Genomic DNA, 20,820 nt, shown 5'->3' with positions numbered 1-20,820 from the left:
AGGCCATAACCAACCCCTGCGGATACAGTTTATTGCCCCCATACAGTAAGATCTCGCCTCCCATCAAGGGGGCCGGAATTTATCAATGCCTCGACCCCATGAGATCCAACTGATTGCGCATATTTCAGCTCCTGCCGGAATGCCCAGCTGCGCAATAGCAATCACCTGCTGAGATTGGGGTGGGGGACATTTGCTGTTGGGTATGTGTGGGAACGGGCCTGAAGCGGGGATTCCAAAGATGTTTTACAATGCATTAAAGTAATGTCAGGAATGTGTTACCCTGCAATAAAGAGTTGCAAATGTGTATAAAAGGCCAGGCCACAGAGATGCAGTTAGAGTACCTCGAGAAGACATTCTGCTTGTCCGATTTGTCGTGTTCTCCTCTGGAGAAATAAACCTGTTCCTTGCTTCCCAGTTTCCAACGTCCGCCTCTTTATTTGATAGTTAACCGAGTGAATTAGAGGCGACTAACGCCAAGCAGTGCTCGATGATAATTAGGGAAAATCTGCTTATTCAACAACCCCACTGTCAGACATATTGAATGCAAACTTTGACTCCCTATAATGGAAGCATGGATCATGGGGCCTTATCTGGACTGTGGGGGAGGAGGAGGAGGAGGTTCCTCAATTACTTCAACTACTATCAAGGCCTGCTCTACACATACCTTCTTATCCAGAACAAATAGCACTCTTGGGACTAGTCAGTCCATGACGTTAAAAGTAAATGTACCGGCAGGATGGCTGACACATGGGCCTGATGTATGAATTGGCAACAAGTCACACGAGGGCTCTGGCCCTCTCACACACGTTCACACTCTCGGCCATCTTAACTGAACATCTCCACTCACTCTTGGGGATGCATTGTCCCAGGGGTGCTCCCTCTGCGGGCTGTAAAGGTGTGTGGAGTACAGGACAAGTGGTGAGATGAAGACATATAACACATCAATACACACACACAAAGCATCATATACATCATTGACAAGGGATACCTGACAGTGAATGGAATGGCCACAGAAATAAAGCGGACTCTGTTGCATGGTGTCATTACACAAAGAGCTGATGTGATCTTGTTATGTATCATTTTAGGACCCTGGTGTAATTTTCCCGATTCAACTTGATAGACCGGTGCTTTCGGAGGGAGAGGCAAATGTCCTCATCACTGCTCTCCTCGTGCGTGCATAAAGTGTAATTTTCCTTCTCCTATGTTTTAGGTGAGTTTGAGCTAGGCTACCCTGATCCATTTCTTGGTCGGCCTCTTTCTTATGCTTCTGGTGCTACTTCAGCCTCCTCTCTGCGAGTGCAGGACCAAGCTCCGCTCTCCTCCAGGGGAGGGTCTGCAGTTCTTTTCACTCATTGAGTCTCCCAGGCAAGAGCTCTTCTCCATTCTTAGTCCACGCCTCTCCTAACCTTGACTGCCTCTTTCGCTTGGTGCCGTGCATGGTTCTACTTGGTAGGGGCTTGTCCTCAAGCTCGTTTCCTGTCATTTCTTCTGCTGCCTGAGCATACCCTGAGGCAGATTACCCTGTGGCTCACGTCGGACTCTGGAAGGCTGGGACCCCCCTAGCGGTGGTGTCGCTATCCAGAACTGCTTTGAGCCTCCCAGTTACCTTCAAGAGCTCTACTGGATGGTTTGAAGTTTATGATATCCGAGCAGCTGGGGCATGTGGGGTTGTGTACCATGGATGGGGGATGAACTTCGGGGAATTCTAGCACCGAATTGAGATAAGGCTTAAATTGCCTGGGTTAGCTGATCTGGCAACCTCCCAGCCCTAGGTCTAGAGCAGAGGTCTTCAAACTTTTTTGCTCTGAGACCCCCTAAGCAAAATGTTTTGAAGTTGCCCCACCCCCTCCAAAACTATATGGCAAAGAGGGGGAGTGATGAACATAGGGGGCGGGGATTATGTGTTAATTTCAGGATTGCTTTTCTGTAGCTCGTAATCCACACTAAATGTGCGACTTGTAAAAATGCAACAGCATCAAACAGGAATGAAATTGACACAAAACACTACTGCCCATAATTGGGGTGCTGTGGGCCTCAATGCACTCCCCATATGCCACACTAATGAGGGCTGTAGCCCTGAGAAGCAGGCAATCTCCTCTTCTTTCACTCCTTCCACACCAAGTCTGACTGTCACTTCAATTTCGAAACAAGCCTGGTCTCTTTCTGAAAGTTAATGACCTACTGCATGCTGCCCACCTTTTTTGCTGCAAGGGCACCATCTGTCCTAATGCTAACAAAGAAAACGAGCCCCCGTGCACCCTTTTTAGATTCAAATGTGTGATGCAGTGGACACATGGACAAAAAGTGTCACTGCACCTGTTTCACTAATGATAGGTACAGTTAACAACATAGGCTCCCATCTCACACCATCCCTCTTCCTCCTATCTCTGTGCATCCCTCTCATCTCTTTGATGTCCAAATCAAGGTGTCCCCTCTCCACTAATGTTTCCTCTCTCTTACGTTCATTTCTCCAAGGCTTCAAAGAAGCACTGGCACAGCAAGAATGCCCTGGCTCTCTAATGTAACGGCTACACCAATAATACCTACAGCTTCAGGCTGTCCACTGTGCCCACTCAACAGGGCCATTACTTCTAGGCCAGATGCCCAAACAGGTTTTCTGCCACTTTGTGTAAAAACAGCATAAAAAAGCACATTTACTCCTCCCACCTCCCCAGTTGCTTGGACCCTGTTCTGTGCTCAACAATAGTGTCTTGAGCCCTAATGCTAGTAAGCAAAATGCACCAGTATTTTTTAATAGTAAGACTGCCATAACTGGGTTCCCTCACAGTGGTTGGGAGAGGTGGTCCTGTGAAACAGATAGGAGAGAACTAAAGAAGAAGCATGCCTTCTCACCAAGGTGCCTGGGACTTGAAAGAAATGGAAATGTGTTCAGTGGTTATTCACCAAATATAAAGGCTGCTTTGGAGTCACTGTAGCTTTTGATTAAAGGAGTCAATCAGCTACATGGTACAAACATGTATTCTTTTTGAGAGGTAATATATGTGTCCATTAAAAGGAGCGCACATTTTGTAATGGACAAATAAAAATAGATTTACATTTGAAATATTGTTTAAATGCTTATCACTGAAATGTGTCTTTTAAAGCACTTGTTTTTCTATAAACAGTTGTATGCAGCAGCCTGTTTTATATAGGGTAATACAATTTTTAAATGAGGGCATTCATAGTGCTTTCTGTCACAGACTGGGGCTTCGCAGCACTATAAACAAGTCACCATTCCTCATTGCACCAATCAGGATGTAATTCTGTGACTCTGTGCCTGGTCACACACAAAGCCATCTGCATTGATCACAATAGCCAACTGAGGTTTCATAAGGAACAATTGCATTTTTCCCCTTGATTAGTTTAACTTGCATTTATTTTGTATTTGAGGTGTGGGCATGGTTTTACCCAAAGGTTAACGAAAAACAATAAAATAGCTCTGAAAGTCCTGCACGGATCAATCAAAAGGAGGTCTGAGAGCCTAAGGTGCATCAGATGATCAACCATGTATTGCCATTCATGTTTAAAGGGCATGAAATATCTGGTTCATTTTGGTTCTTTAATTGTTTGACGTCCATGACATCACAGGACCAACACCCAAGCATGCATCGCATATATGTGCATTAGTAGAAGGGGAGTATTAAATAGTAGTGATTTCTAAAAATAGTAACAGTGCAAGAACAGGAAATTCTACAGCCTGAAGTCTGTTGAATTTCAACCCAGTGTTTTCTCTCTCTCTCTCTCTCTTCCCCTCTTTGTAACTTTCTAGTGGTCTTGCATTTCCTCTAGATTTTTGATACCCTCCTGGATCGCTCTTTCTAGAAACATTTCCGGTCTCTAACTCTCTCGTTCTCATTCTCTTGTTCTCTTTCACACCTCTTCCTTCTGAGTTCCTCCTCTACTCATCATCCTGCAACCACAAAGCACTTCCTCTCCCTTTTTAATCTCGACTTATCCATAGGCCTATTCTGCCTTCTTTCTTTAGCTCCAACAAAGAGTCTTTCCTCCTCTGACTCTACTCATCCCCTCACTATCAACATCCTTAGCAACTTCTTCACTTTTCCTACCTCCACCACAGTCCCTTGTACTCATCTCCCCTCTTACTTTTCTCCCCCTCACTTCCCCATTGCAAAATCATTTTGCTCTCATCATCATATTCTCCCTCAGACCTCACCACTTTGGCCTAGTGGGCCTTCGACAAAAAAACCCTAGAAGAAGGCTTCTCCCAGGTGAGCTGCATGTGATATTTGCATAGAACAGACGCCTCACAAAGGTCGAATTTTGGAGAGGCCAACTTGAGTGGAAGCATGTTGCCAGATGACCACCATCCTCCCTGCCAGCAGTTGGGTCTATAATCAAAGTTAGTAGTACAGCCTTAATATTATGTGATACATTACCCCACTCCGCCTTCCAAACATGAAATGTTACTTCAATGGCAGTCGCAGCATTGCACCTTCCAAAAGACACACTAAACAGCCAGAGTATAAGTACCATTTATGCATGTTTTTCTCACACACAAAACATATACATCATTGGCATAAACAATAGACGTTTACCTCAAAGACAGTACAGATACAGCATGGGCAGCAGAAAGAGGAACTTAGGGCCCCGGCTGACACCAGAATTGTCTGAAGGCTGGTGAGAGGAGCACAGTTATGCCATGAGGATCACCCCAGACAGAAACAGTCACATTATCCTTGACCCTGCTTCAATAGGAATAGTCCTGCAAAAATTGAGAGCCAGAGCCCTCAGAACAAGAGCACACACAGCTCTAACCCTGTTTTGGCTTATTTTCCCTGGTCAGTCGCGTGATTGAGTCCTATGATGGAGTGAGCACAGGGCCCAAGTCTAGGCTCTTAAAGCATGGCGCTGAAGAAAGCGCAAAAGGAATGGGTGAAACGCTTGAATTACTCTCTACCACTGGTAACAGCTTGAGGCTGCATTCCCATCCATCATTTTTTTGCTCGCCACCCCATCTCTGACAGGAACCAGCCATGCTCCAATATTTGCATCACTGTGAATAACATGTTCTAACCTTAACTCAGTGATATCCACTTAATCACCTGTGAAAGGTGAAAGGTTAGACAGCCCTGCTAGAATCCAAATCTGTTCAAGTTGCTCATGGATATCTGTAGATGGCACATAAATGGCATATATACCTACCTACATACACCCAGCTGTGTATATTGAGCAGCAAGCAGGTTTATATAGGGAAGGTTTATTTTTGTATTTGAAGTCAAACCATAGTCTTTCTTTTGTGCATTTTACTTGTAATAGTGCTGCACAATATCACTGGCTTAACAGCACCAAGAAATAAATGAAACTATAAAGATGTACCTTATAATTCAAAACATTGGTCTAAATGTATGGACTTTTCTGTGGAAAGCACATTTCTTTTGGCAAAGCACAAACTTTTACCCGCCATGTGATGGGTATTTATTGTATCTCGCATATTGAAGTGGAAGTGTTGCTGGATACTTCTGCTATTGTGTTTGCTCTAGATACATGCACAATTGTCACTTTTTCCTCATGTAACGAAACGTTTGCCTTTGTAACACGCCCACTTGTAATTTTCTCCTCATGTATCATTACTGTTCCTATTGTGAAGCGCTCTGACACCTTTGGGTAAAGTCCGTGCTATATAAAAACGCATAAAATAAATAAAATTAAGAATTTCTACTTGTTGATGGGTGTGATAATGGCATTTTTCCCCCTGCCGATTTCCACCAAGCCACATTACATATGGTAGGTCATTGTTTTTTTGTTATGGTATTGAGATAATCATGTATATAATATGAGACAGGAAGGAAGCAGCGGTTTTTTAAAGTAATAAAATCACCTAGTGGCTTGTCTGGGCTCTAAGGAAAATATGTACACTGGATCTTGCCGGAAATAACTACTTTACTACGAGTTTAGCTTTAGACGAAGATTCATAAAAACAGAGTTTTCACAATACACAAAACAAATCATATGAAGGGTAACAATCTGTAAGAAAGTGCAATGGTTAATTCAAAGCATTATGAATGTTTTTTTAGCTGTGGAAAAGCAAATATAGTAGCGGGCACCGGGCATTTCCCCGGTGGGCTGCCATGGTGGGAGCCGGTTATGGGCCCCTGGGGGACGTTTTTGTTACAGGGACGTTTTTGCAACATAGCTTCAATACCGGCCCCTGTAACAAAATTAGCCGAAACCGGCCCTGGCAAACAGCTCGGCTACACCCCCAACCCCCCCAGGGGGCCAGGCAAGTACTTTGCCAGGGTCGGTTTTGGTTTCCAGTCTGACACTACCATCCCAGCAATCACAACTCTATAGCGCCCACACCTCAGCAGTCACTGCTCTATCAATCTAAAGCACGGGTATTCATAGTACAGCCCGCGGACCGCCAGCGGTCCAGCAAGCCTTCCCTGGCAGCCCGCGGACCTTGCAGACAATTTACAGTGTTTTAAAAAAAAACAATTAAGAGTGTCAGCAAACACTGCGCACTGCGACTCTGAGAGACTCGGGGGCCACACAGGTAGGGTGAGATGAAGAGGGTGACAGAGGGAGGGAGGGAAAGGGAGGGAGACAGAGGGTGACAGAGGGAGGGGGGAAAGGGAGGCAGACCGAGGGAGAGCGAGGGAGGGAAAGGGAGGGAGAGCAAGGGTAAGGGAGGCAGACTTAGGGAGAGCGGGGGAGGGAAGGAAAGGAGGGAGGGAAAGGGAGGCAGACAGAGGGAGAGCGAGGGAGGGAAAGGGAGCAAGACAGAGGGAGACAGAGAGGGAGGGAGACAGACAGAGGGAGACAAAGAGAGGGTGAGGGAGGGAAATAGGGAGACAGGCAGGGGGAGGCAAAGAGAGGGAGAGGGAGACAAAGAGAGGAAAAGGGAGGGAGACAGAGAAAGGGAGAGAGACTCAGGGTGACAGACGGAGGGAGGGAGGAGGGTGACAGACAGAGGGAGGAGGGTGACAGACGGAGGGAGGAGGGAAGGAGGAGAGAGGGTGACAGACAGAGGGAGGAGGGTGACAGACAGAGAGAAGGAGGAGGGAGGGAGGATGGCGACAGATAGAGGGAGGTAGGAGGGTGACAGACAGAGGGAGGGAGGAGGGAGGGCGGCAGAGTGAGGAGGGCGACAGAGTGAGGGAGACAGAGAGGGAAGGGAGAGAGCTCTGTGATGCGCTCTCCAACAGCCCCTGCTGGGTGCTCCTGATCACCTCACGGTTCCTGGAGGATTGCTGGTGCGGGTAGCAGATGCAGCAGGCTCTGGCCCTGGCGCCGGTGTCCAACGGGTGCATTATTCCTTTCATAAAGGACCTGGAGTATGCTCAGTGCCCACGGGAGCTGACTTTCATGTACAAAGTGTGGGCCTCCTCGGTGAAGCATGCCGGGTTCTTGCGCGTAAAGACCGCGCTGACAAACTATTTTGTCTATTAATGTTTCTTGGTGGCTCGCTGCGTACCCGGTGTGTGGCGGGCCCCGGGGGGCATTGCTTTTGGGGCATTTATTCTTTAACATGTTTATGTCCTATATGTAGCCTTAAAGCCAAAGTGTCTATATTGTAAATAAACCAAATATACATAGCTTCATGTTGTTAAATAACTAAAAAACAAAGATATGTGTTTGTTGCAGGAAAAATTGTCAAATAAAATGCTGCATAATTGCCGCAAAATTTCCATATTTGTGCCGCTAAATTTCCATTTTTGTGCCGCTAAATTTGCTAATCCATGCCGTTGTATCCTGGGGGTCTGCTTGGAGTGGCTGTTACCAGTTCAAACTACCACAACCATCACACACTTAACATAACACAAACCACTGCTACGTGCCGAGAGGGCGGACAGCCACTGTTCTCCTCTCCCCCACCTCTCAAACCTCAGTACTCCTCCTCCACCCCAGAGCAGAAGCACCCCCTTACCTCACAGCTCCCTGAGGAACTGTGTTCCTAGCTTCAACTGTTACCGATCTGCCCTCCCTCGACCCTGCCACTGCTCTATCCTCACCAATCAAGCCTTTAATTGTGCAATCACTAACAACAACAACAAAAGCAAAGGTCTATTTACAGAGCATACTTGGGACGTCTGATCTGGCTATTTCCGCATGGGGACAGGAATAACAAAAAACAGTAAAAGAAGAAATAAACAGATTTGGACCCATTCAGCTGCTGAAACAGGAACGAGTTTGAAAACAAACTCTAACACTGTCACCCATGGTCGCCTGCTGTCAGGGCTAATTTGGTTTCCAAACATAGAAGTATAGTTTCTCTGCTGCGCCATGCCTGGCACACTTCTGCCCATCCGCAACAGTTTCTTCTGCAAATGAGCGGTCTTTGGGCGTTTATGGCAAATCTATCGCCGGCACTTCTACACGACAGCAAATATTAAAACATGCACACTAAAAAAAAAAAAAAAACTACAGTGTAACAACCAAGTAAAGGGGCCGGTAGCCATGGGAGGAGACAAATGACGACATAGCCATACTAGGAGGGACTAACAAGTCTATTAAGGAATCAAACACCAGCATGTCCGAAGGACAAAGACCTAAGCCAATGAAAAATATGGGCGGGGCTTCTCCTCCGTATTTAACTAACATTTCGCCAGAGCAGCGCTTGTCTGCTGGCTCCGGCTCGACCTAAAAAAAAAACCCTCTAAAGGGAGGTGCTAGCCATATTACATGTTTTCTTCATAGATCGGCCAGTACCGTCAAATGATGCAACTTTGAGATCCTTATGACAAATTATAACTTATAAAAGTGCTTTTTACTTAGTAGAAATAAATTAAAAATATTAACAAGCACTGGCGTTGCCAATAGGTCTCGCAGTAGGAAAGTTGGAGCTATTGGTTTTGTAAATGACATTTTATATTTATATTTTGTGATTTACAATGCCAATACTTTTAACTTTAGCAAATGTGACACTTTTAGCATTTGTAATGCCACATGTTTTGTATTGACGTGACTTAAATGTATTGATATTACAAATAACAATGGCTTTTAATTTTTTTAAATAAAAGTGATTGTAATTTATAATGGCAATGGTCCGAAGTAGATAAAATAGTGGCAAAATAGAACAAGTAATGTTACAAAAGGTGAAAAACAAAGGAAGCTTTTTTAACATATAAATTTTGTTTTAAAGAGCAGCGAATTGGGAGGATGATGTTGTTTGTGTGGCTTACATCTGTTTAGGCTTATGCTGGGACACAATGCAATATGTCTCGCAGTATGAAAGTTTGAGCTATTGGTCTTGTAAATGACACATTTTTTATTTATGTGTTGGTTTTGAAAATAGCTAAATTAATAGCTTTGTCATTTTCAATGCCAATAGTTATAACGTTCGCAAATGGGACACCTATAGCATTTGTAATGCAACATGTTTTGTATTTACGTGACTTGGAAGTATTGATATTACAAATTACAATGGCTTTTAATTTTTTTAAATAATTAATACTTAAATAAAAGTGATTGTAATTTATAATGGCAATAGCTTAAACTTTTGTAAATAACTTTGTGAAGATTATGTTCAGTGTATTTTATTGTGATGAAAATCCAAGAACAGAAATGAAACATTAACATCTTTTTGTGACATTTGTAATAAAGCTTGAAACATTGAGAGAACATATTTGAACCAGTTGTTGTTGCGCTGAGTGATGCAGGTGTTGCGCTGAGTGATGCAGGGGTTGCGCTGAGTGATGCAGGGGTTGCGCTGAGTGATGCAGGGGTTGCGCTGAGTGATGCAGGGGTTGCGCTGAGTGATGCTGCGCTGAGTGATGCTGCGCTGAGTGATGCTGCGCTGAGTGATGCTGCGCTGAGTGATGCAGGGGTTGCGCTGAGTGATGCAGGGGTTGCGCTGAGTGATGCAGGGGTTGCGCTGAGTGATGCAGGGGTTGCCCTGAGTGATGCAGGGGTTGCGCTGAGTGATGCAGGGGTTGCCCTGAGTGATGCAGGGGTTGCGCTGAGTGATGCAGGGGTTGCGCTGAGTGATGCAGGGGTTGCGCTGAGTGATGCAGGGGTTGCGCTGAGTGATGCAGGGGTTGCGCTGAGTGATGCAGGGGTTGCGCTGAGTGATGCAGGGGTTGCCCTGAGTGATGCAGGGGTTGCCCTGAGTGATGCAGGGGTTGCCCTGAGTGATGCAGGGGTTGCCCTGAGTGATGCAGGGGTTGCCCTGAGTGATGCAGGGGTTGCCCTGAGTGATGCAAGAGGTATGACTATACAGACCAGTGGAGAACGTGTGACTATACGGACCAGTGCTAGAGATGTTACCATGAAGACGAGTACAGGGGGTGTGAATATACAGACTTGTATAGAAGATGTGCAATAGATGTGCTTATGCATGCTAGTGCAATAGATGTGCTTATGCATGCCAGTGCAATAGATGTGAGATTCCAGAGTACTGCAGCAGCACATGTGCACAGCCCCAGTATACATAGAAGCATGCTGGATCAGTGTGTGCTAGGTGAACGGAGCAGTGTTTTCTATGCCCAGGTCAACCTGTGAGAAAGCACGGCGCCCCTGGAGCATGGGGTCATGCTTTAGGTAGGGCGCATAATACACCACTTAGCGCCCTGGTGCCTCGTGGCAGTTACATGTTACAGTGGCGCGAGGGTGCCAAGAGCCTCCTCAGCGCTTAAAACGCAAGTCCACATGGCGTCAAATGTCACTTGGTCTTTCAAGGCATAGACAGCGGTGCTATTGTTGGGGTGTTTAGTGTTTGGTGTGTAATGAGCCTGGAATCCAGCATGACATACCAGCTGTACACACAAGCGCACACACACACAGTATGCAAGCCGACACCTACTTCGCAGAACCATTTGCAGGCGCCTCTGGTTGTAGGGGGCGGCCGGGGTGGTGCATGTCTCTGGTGTTAGTGCTCCGTGTGCAGGAGATTAGTGCGGTGCACACGCTGCGCGCAGCCCCTTGCTTAGATCGCAGGACTTGTGGCAGGGGTGTAAAGTGTGTGTGTGTGTGTGTAGGGGCGGCTGAGGTGGTGCATGTCTGTGGTGTTAGTGCCTCGTGTACAGTAGGTGAGTGTGCAGACAGCGCAGCCCCTTACCTAGCTCGCAGGACTTGTGGCAGGGTGTAGTGTATGCAGGGGCGGCTGAGGTGGTGCACGCCGCTGGTGTTAGTGTGCAGAAGGTGAGTGTGCAGACGGTGCAGCCCCTTACCTAGCTTGCAGGACTTGTGGCAGACTGTAGTGTGTGCAGGGGCGTGCATGTCTCTGATGTTAGTGCCCCATATGCAGGAGGTGAGCGTGCAGGCGGCGCAGCCCCTTACCTAGCTCGCAGGACTTGTGGTAGGGGTGTAGAGTGTGCAGGGGCGGCTGGGGTGGTGCACGCCGCTGATGTTAGTGCCCTGTGTGCAGGAGGTTAGTGTGCAGGAGGTGAGCGTGCAGATGGCGCAGCCCCTTTCCTACGAGCTGTGGGATGCGTGTGCCCCCTCCACCCCCGAGTGCTCCATCTACTGCAGTGAAGCAGGAAACGTGGCCGCAGTGCCACCACCCCGACCAATGAATACACATAAGGCCGCAGCGGTTCCACTCTTCATTCATTCATTTGTGCATTTATTCAGATGCTTATTTGCTTTGCGCGAACAGAGCAGCACCCACTGGCCTCTTCTGGACGATACTGCAAAAGCAGCTATGGCATAACCAGGGCGCAAATGGTGCGTGTGTCCCGGAAGCAGTTGGAACGCCGGGGTTCAGGCCTGTGCCACACACGGCTGAGTGGGGACCAACAGCAGCCACAGAAAACGATCTAATACTCGCCATTACATGATGGTGGCTGTTAGTAGATATTAAGCGCCTGTTGGCTTTTTTTAAATAGAACTTAAAATACACAGCAGTGACCTGCGTGGGAGATGTGTCAACCTCGTAGCATTTCAACCTAGTCTTTAACTGCACGCTAACGCCACTGGGGTAGTCAGTGTATCCTATTCAATAATAATTGCGCTGAGCCTGTGATTTCCCAGCGAGGCGTGCGCCCCCTAGCACAATGTGCCCTTTCATGCACTCAAGCCGCAGAAGAGGCCGTCATCTGGAAACGTGCAGATGAAAATGTCCTGTTTCGCCCAGTCTGACAGTGGTGAAAAGGAGTTACTTTTTATGCTAACGGGGTGTCAGGAGATGCATCAATTCATGGCCCACAAACTGTGAGAACACTTTCACAATGTTAACAAGAATGTTTCTGTGTTACTGCAACTGGACATTTTGGGTATGTTTGTGTTACACCCGGGACATGCACCCAATTGCCAGCTTATTTTTTCCTGCGAGCATACAACTTGACCAGCCATAGCTGGTTCTACTCGGGCATGCACTGTGACACCATGATTCCCAGCCAGGAAAGCAGGCGAGATAAGCCTGTTAATGAGGGGAAAGAGAAGGTCTGATGCTCCGATGCGAGGCACAGCAAATGGTGGTGTGTGACATGGCTGGTAAGCAATTAGGGGGGAGAAGTGAGGCCAGCACTGGGTGCAGCAGGGGGCGGAGCGGATCGCTTTGAAGCAGCTCACGGCCTGGCGACCGTGAGGGGGTGGGCTGCCCATATGGAGAGGGGGGTGGGCTGGGCTGCCTCTGATGATCTAATGCGAGTCACGGAAGGCAGGCGCTGGAGAGGGAGGGGGTGGGCAACTCGAACGACCATATGGCTGGGAGAAGCTGTGTGAGGGAAGCTGGGCTGGCTGGGCTCGTTCACAAGAGGCTTGTGATCACGTGATTCTCCCGCTTTTCACATGCACTGTGAAGAAACTGCAGTCGAAACTGCAGTGGTTTGACTAGTGGATCCAGCACTTGAATTCTCGCCATTTTCCAATGGAAAAGGCGAGACCTAAAATACTAGGTTAATTAAATTAATGGCAAGGAACGGTAAAACAGCAGGAAGATGTCTTTGTGTTTACTCACCAGAGAATTCTTCTTTAAGCATTAAATGCTGTATTGGGTGTGTGTGCCCTTATGGTTTTCTTTTTGCAAGTTTCTTATTGTTATCTTGTGTACAGTTATCGAAAAAACACACAGATACCAAACAATGAGCACTGGTGGCTGCAATGCTCCAAATTCATGACTGCCATCCTCTCTTTGTGGTGTAAAGTGGACTTTGACCTCTCGTAGAACAGTCTCCAGCCTTCAAGTACAATATATTTGTATATCTTGTATTCATTCCCTTCTTTGTGCTCTATTCATTTTGTCCCAGATTTAGTAGTGTGTCTCCGGACTCTCCCTCTTACCAACCCCAATCTCTACAGGACCTTCTCGCCTCTGTGCCCCCTTCATATTCTAGGATACTTAGCAGTGCCACTGGAGGACTTTGATATATCGGGCTGCCTGAATCTGTTCTGCACATGGTTACCATTCCCTCCCAGAAAGGCTGGATAATTCTACAGTGCCAGATCATGTGGAGTAAACTTTGGGTCAGGACAATGCTGCATCACCACAGTTGTAATGGGGTTAAAAAAGCCCTATGAAAAGAAGTATTTTAATTAAAATTATTAAAAGATACTCGGTAGAAGTCTCCACTTCTCTAAGCACCATCAGCACTAAAGTACTTTATTCATCTTCCAGGGGCCCCAGATCCCCCCACATGCCTCCCCCAGCTTATTGAACATGTCTGGGATATATACGGTGAGGATCTTATATGGTGCAGATATTCCGCCTCGCCAGTAGGCTAAAGGTGGGAACCTCTGATACTAGGTAAATATAGTATAATGTCACGTCGGAGCTGCAGATAGCAAACAAACGGTAACTGCAAGAGCACAAATCTCTGCAAAAACGTTACCTAGTTTGAGGTGGAGCTTTCACCTATAGTAGAGGCAAGGTGGCCCCGTTCTTTAAAAACACTTAGGCCAATGAATAGTCGAAAATGGAATGTATGTAATAGAGACCACTGTCAAATATTGCGTATTTTAATGTCGCGTTGAAATTACGCAGGTCATTTTGTGATTTTCATTATAACTAAGGCTCTGTGTTTTCCGGTTTTACTGACTGTTGCAGATATAATCTGCCTGTATTTATTTTTAAAGGAGGAAGAATACTGAAAATTATCTTTCCTGTGAGGGACTCTCCGTGCTGTTTTCCAAGAATTCCAAACCAACAGCTGAACAGATAGACTGCATGGGGAGTTGAAAAACATGACAGGATTTCCTTAAATACAGGCCTATGTTAAGATATGTTTGTAGTATAATGCTAATATTTACTCGTGGGTGTAGAATGTTGTTATATTTGGCTGCTTCATTTGCTAAAACACAACAGGCATCAAAGCATAAGTGCACGTTTATCAGTTAAATAAATGCTGAAATGTGCCATTATAGGACTATTCTCAAAACATAAAATAGATATGGGTAAATAGCAAAAAAAATGGTAATAAATAAATATAGATGGAAACAATAAAAAAATACCATTAAACCAGGCGCACTTATTATTACCTATGGCAATGTCAATAATGTCAAATTTACACTGAAGATTTTTCACCCTGTATTGGCATTCATGTTTAAAATTGTTTTCAAGTCACTGTTTCTGTCTGCTTTCCTCTTATCTGCAATATTCCATTAGTCAGCCAGTAGGGGGCACTATAGCCCTGCTTTAGGTATTTCCAGTGTTTCATATACATTCAAAGTAATCCCTACAAAAGTCAAAAGAAAACCTTCAAACCAAAACAACAATGTTAAAAGCCAAAAGGTGTTGTCGTCAAAAAGGAGGGAGAAAGATCAGTCGATCAGACGGGCACCAATTACCACCCAGGGAGAGGGAGGAAGGTCCAGTATCAGCTTGTGCCCGTGTAGACTACACGTTTCAACAAAGGGGGTTGCTGAACTGTTCCTAAAGAAGATTAAACAGATTGGCTTGACCGAAGGTGTGTGTGTTACACCTTTGGGCATCCATTTTGTTGGACGTGTTTGCCTCACACACCCGGAAGGGTGTCATGGAAGGATGAAGCATGACACCCTTCCGGGTGTGTGAGGCAAACACGTCCAACAAAATGGATGCCCAAAGGTGTAACACACACACCTTCGGTCAAGCCAATCTGTTTAATCTTCTTTAGGAACAGTTCAGCAACCCCCTTTGTTGAAAAGCCAAAAGGTCTCATCTTTGGGACGTACTGTCTCTGCCAATGGTTTTTAGCCGTGCTGTACAGTGTGCCCGTCGCAGAACACTGTGGATAAAGCTTATGATGGTTCCTATGTGTCCTCGTTCCCTGGATGTCTAGGCTAATGTCTGGAATGCTGTTAGTTAATGATGTAATAGATTATTGGGGTGCGGTTCTCAGCGGAAGCTAGGAGGTGGGGACAGTTGGAGGGAGGATGGAGTTATGACACGGTCTACTTGACACTAAATAAAGAAGTATCTGAAGACTGTTGAGTGAGGGCCCTGTCCTCTAACTTAAATATGTTGACGACTTGATAGCTTGCATAAATAATATTCTGGTGGCAGCTAGGAGCCATTTCTGGCAGGAGAGGAGGCCTGTAATAAGAAGGAATATGGCCTTGTGACCATAGAGGACTAGTTTTGGGTAGGTAGCTCTCAAATATCTGTAGTGACCTGGGTCAAGGGGCACTGGGACCTTGTCCCGATCATGGGGAGGGGACAGAGACCAGACACAACTTCCGGTCAGGGAGTGGGGAGGGATCATAACTGGACACGAGGGCAAGAAAAAAGGACATACATGTGGGCACAGCAGAGAAACTAATAAAGAGTGACGTGAGCACCTACCTGTCTCTGCGTGGGTCATTCCAAACATATGACAACTGGTGACGATCAGGTGGGATGAGGAATCGGCATCAGAAGCGTGCGGCCCCTTGACAATGTCCAAATGGAACCAGGAGCCCACTCTGGTCCGTCGACCATCGGAACGAAAACCGTGCCGTTGGGAGCTCATCTGGCTCAAAGAAGACAAAACCAGGAGCCTACCCCAGTCTGTTGCCCCCCAAAAAGAGTACGCGAAATCAGGAGTCCACCCCGATTGCAAGACAAGCGGAGCCAGGAGCCTACCCTGGTCCGTGCACCCCCAAAAGAAGACGTGAAATCAGGAGCCCCCCCAATTGTGAGGAAAGCGGAGGAAAGTGGTCCCCGTGCTGGCGCCTGCATGGGGAGCACACCCCGTCCGCATCAAGTGAGGTGAAGGGGTTGTAAGGACAGCACCCGACCCCGAAGGAAGCCGACTGCCGAGCTGGACATGGACTGGAAACACTTACCACATATGATCAGATAAAAACACTTACCACATATGATCAGAACTAGACAACACCCAACACACTCTGCACGGGGGAGCCTGTTAGGCATGGAGGCAAGTGCTTCAGCGCCCAGCAGAGGGTAGGAAGCGCTATATATGACAATGCAATACACAGAGAACTTCATTTGACCCCCTCTGCGTGAAATGCAAAGTCCATGATTATTCCGCTCCTAGACTCTGTCTGTTAAACTCCCCGAGTGACCCTTCAGTGGAGAGGGGTCGGTGAAGGTCACTCCTCCAGGAGGCTCTCCTCACGGTGCTATAGGCGGCTGGAAACCCCCTGCTGCCGACCTTCACCATGGTCCCCCCCCCCCTCCCCCCCCCCAGGTGGAACACCTCCCCCCCCCCCAGGTGGAACACCTCCCCGCCCGGGCATCCCTCGAGAGTCTGTGACTTGAACCCAAACCCAAACCCTGCGCTCCCGGGGTCACTGCTTCGGCAGACTTGATCCAACCTATAATGACCCCGAGTCCAGCAGCGCCGGACAGACCGACAACAACCGGCCCCAGGCGGAGACTTTGTATGAGCGGAGATAAAAGCATGCGACGGGGCGAGAAATATTCTCATCATCATTATCATATAAAACACACACAGTGCTGACGCCGCACTCACCCTGCAGGGATCCTGCTCTTCACTGCAGCAGCAACGCCCTAAGGTCAGGCGGAAGCTGTCCGGGAAGCAGGGTCACCCACTGCGCATGCGCAGAGCTTTGAACCGCCGTCTCGAGCACAACCAGGAACTGCGCATGGGCGGCTCCCAACTTCCGGTCCGATGCAAGCGCTGTCATTGAGTCCCATTCGAACTTGTGACCGAAGCACAGCGCGTGCGCACTGATTATACTTTTATTTATTTATTTTTATTTTTATTTGTGCGATTTTATATAGCGCGAACTTTACCCGAAGGTGTCAGAGCGCTTTACATAGGATCCAGTTGAAAACATAAGGACTGACGGTTACATGCGTAAAAAGATTGCAAATGTTTGCATTACATAAGAACCAGTTGAAAGCATACGGATTTAGGATTACATGCCTTACAAAAAAGGTACAAACAGAAAAAATTGCAAATGTACAAGAGATAAAGTCACACAAGGAGGAGATACAAATGGATATACTCTAGGCCTATACTAGTAATATCTCTATCAACATAGGGAGGGGATACACATGAATATACTCTAAAAGTCACATAGGAGACTAGTCGTAGGAGTTATCTCTATATACATAGGGAAGGGATATGACTGGATATACTCCAAGAGTTACATAGGAATGGGAGAGAGTACAGCGGTCTACAGCATATACTACTGATTAGAGTTATCTCTATATACATAGGGAAGGGATAGACATGGATATACACTAAGAGTCACATAGGCTACAGCATATACTAGTGATTAGAGTTATCTCTATATACATAGGGAAGGGATAGACATGGATATACTCTAAGAGTCACATAGGCTACAGCATATACTAGTGATTAGAGTTATCTCTATATACATAGGGTACGGATACACATGGATATACTCTAAGAGTCACATAGGCTACAGCATATACTAGTGATTAGAGTTATCTCTATATACATAGGGTACGGATACACATGGATATACTCTAAGAGTCACATAGGAATGGTAGGGAGTACAAAGGTCTACTGCATATACTAGTGATTAGAGTTATCCGGTTGCTTAGTGAAGGAGCAGCGGTGTTCCTTGACCAAAAGAGTACTGCCCGCACTCAAAATTTATAGTGCTAAAATTAGCTCAGCCATATTATACGGGGCCGATATTTGGGGTTGTGTGGACCTGGCTGTCCTAGATAGGATACAGAATAAATTCTTTCGAAATTTAGTCAGTCTCCCTTCCTCAACACCAGTCCTACCACTCTTGATGGACATGGGCACTTATTCCATTAAACACCAAGCCCTCTATAGGATGGTGGCGTTATGGAGACGCATATGCTCTACCCCGGAACTTGCCATTTTTGCTCTAGAACTACAGGATGTGAGAATGCAACAGGGGGCAGGTGATATACCATGGTTAAAGCTAATCAGGAATACTCTTATTGAAATGGGTCTTCCCTTGCTTTGGTTTGAGCCGGGCTCTCATACCTTTCCCTCAAAGAAAGATTTTAAACTTCTCCTTTGGTCCATGGTAAAAGAAGAACACGTTGCTCTTTCGGAGAAACCGAACTTGACAGGCCAGTTCTTGCTCCATAAAGCAGTTCCCCACACAGAGACCTATTGGGATGCTATCCTTAAAACATTAGATAGGAAACTATACCATCAGTTTCGTGTAGGTACACTGCCACTAAGGGCTTTTTCTAGTGGCTGGCAGAAGTCAGAGTCATCCCTCTGTCCTTGTTGTACCGACTGTAAAGAAACATTAGGTCACTTTTTATTTGTATGCACTGCTTACCGTGAACCACGTTACAAGTGGCTAAAACCTATATGTACTAGATTAAACACCCGAGTGAGTAGTGAAGCATTGTATATTTTGAGAACTAACACTTCTGAATGGCTATCCATCGGATTGGCCAAATTCCTTGGGTGGGCTTGGTTAATAAGGATTAAGTCAGTTCGTAGCACCTCGACCTGAATAACCCAAATAGTATGTTAGCCTACTACATTTTGATTTTACCAGTATTGATGATCTGCTTTTTATATATACATATACCTAAATGTTCTAATAATTTTCCCTTGACGTCTTTATATGTATGTTTAATTGAGTTTTTTAACTATTCTCGTTATTTTCTTATGTCTAGTTTGTTATAAATATTTATGACTTTGCCACACTAATTGTATTTTATGTAATTTTGCTTATATGTGTGTCTTTTATGAAGAAAATTCGAAATAAAGACGTTAAAAACTGAAAAAAAACTGATTAGAGTTATCTCTATATACATAGGGTAAGGATACGAATGGATATACTCTAAGAGTCACATAGGAATGGTAGAGAGTACAAAGGTCTACTGCACATACTAGTGATTAGAGTTATCTCTATATACATAGGGAAGGGATAGACATGGATATACTCGAAGAGTCACATAGGCTACAGCATATACTAGTGATTAGAGTTATCTCTATACTCATAGGGTAAGGATACACACGGATATACTCTAAGAGTCACATAGGAATGGTAGAGAGTACAAAGGTCTACTGCATATACTAGTGATTAGAGTTATCTCTATATACATAGGGAAGGGATAGGACTGGATATACTCTAAGAGTCACAGAGAAGGGCAGGCACGTGAGGTAAACGAGAGAGGGAGGCAGATAGTGGTGAATAAGACAGTGAGGAGTGTGTCAGAGGCAACAGGAGAGACAGTAGAAAATACTAATCTCGGCTCAGCACATGCGCAGGTTCTCACCTCAACTCTTCACAGTCCCAGCGGGATAGACCTCTGATGGTGAGGTGCACACATCTGGCCTTTATTTGCCCATTTGGCACCGCTAGAGCCATCAATCATTGCCAGCACAGAAGCGCTACCTATAAGGGACCGGCTTCACGTGCTGCCACGCCCACAGAGTAGCAGTTATTAATTTCTATTGTTGTGATTGGCTCAGCCGCGGTGTGGGCGGGGCCTCGAGGCACGCCATCTCGCACAGGCTTGGCAGGAAGGCGGAGCTTCTGCGTGGCTGCTTCCGGTTGTTCCTGCTGGAGCTTAGCTAGGTGAGGTGCGGCCCTACCGAGAACCACGCATCGTGCGTTAGACTAACGCATTTCAGTGTGGTTATCCGTATCACCACACTGAAATGCTAAGTCACGCTTAATGAGTATAGCGCCTGGCTCGGCTGTCGAGCTGTTAATGCACTTGTATGAGTAAACTAAAGCTGGCGTGGCAGCGCACTATTCTCCGCAGGCTTGGGGGCTGACTGAGCTAATAGCTGATAACTCGCTGGCTGCTACAATTCATGCATGCCTGTCAAGTATCACGCATCGTGTGTGACACTAACGCATTTCAGTGTGGTGTTCCGCGTCACCGCACTTAAATGCATTGTCACGCATAATTGTAATCATGCCACTCTCAAACTGGCTACTTTACAGTGCCAGTGCGCGCCGCCGGTGCCTGTAGCATATTCTGTGCCACGGTTCTGCTGCTCCAACAGACGTGCGTTACCAGCAGCGCTCTCTTCAGTACCTTAATAATGAAAGAACTGACTGCTCAGCTCTTGAGGGCTACAATGTTACAATCATGCCTCCCCTGCTGCCTGGCTGCATGTCATTTGCTGCCGCGGCCCGGCTTTCAGAGGCCACTCATCAGACCCGAGGGCGGCCGGAGCCTGCCCCCTCAGCAGTGGCTGCTGCAGCTGTGTTGCACCGTGGGGGCCCCGAGATTGGGACCTCGGGCCCCGTCACATCCTGGAGGAGCCAAGAGGAAGTGAGGTAAGGGGGTTGGCAGGTCAGAACGGCGGGGGATTCCAGAGATCATCAGAGGCGCCATCAACATCGGTAGTACTAGTGATGGTCACCGCGGGCGCAAACTAAGAAGTGCAGAGCGGCTACAGTACCATGAAACTCATGGCAGGCTTAATGCAATGGCAGCGCTGCTCTCAGTATGACAAAGTTGTGCACTGGTTATTCATTTCAAATAGGCAACGGACCCAACCAGCGGCTCAGCTAAGACCCCCGCACAGACCGGGGCAGCCATTGGAG

The 20,820-nt window shown here is 46.6% G+C and overlaps 1 protein-coding gene across 1 annotated transcript in view; it reads right to left on the bottom strand.

The window, feature by feature from the left end:
• Nucleotides 1-16,846, bottom strand: part of LOC147709887 (uncharacterized) — a 75,117-nt gene extending 58,271 nt beyond the window's left edge. Inside the window, exon 1 of the mRNA XM_086928325.1 lies at nucleotides 16,794-16,846. The gene's annotated coding sequence lies outside the window, so the exon portion shown is untranslated. The remainder of the gene's footprint in view (nucleotides 1-16,793) is intronic.
• Nucleotides 16,847-20,820: the final 3,974 nt, after the last annotated feature.

This window comes from Lissotriton vulgaris, chromosome 6 (assembly GCF_964263255.1).
Source record: "Lissotriton vulgaris chromosome 6, aLisVul1.2, whole genome shotgun sequence".
Lineage (NCBI taxonomy): Eukaryota > Metazoa > Chordata > Amphibia > Caudata > Salamandridae > Lissotriton > Lissotriton vulgaris.
The sequence above is the reverse complement of the archived record's forward strand: the minus strand, read 5'-3'. Positions and strand labels throughout refer to the sequence as shown.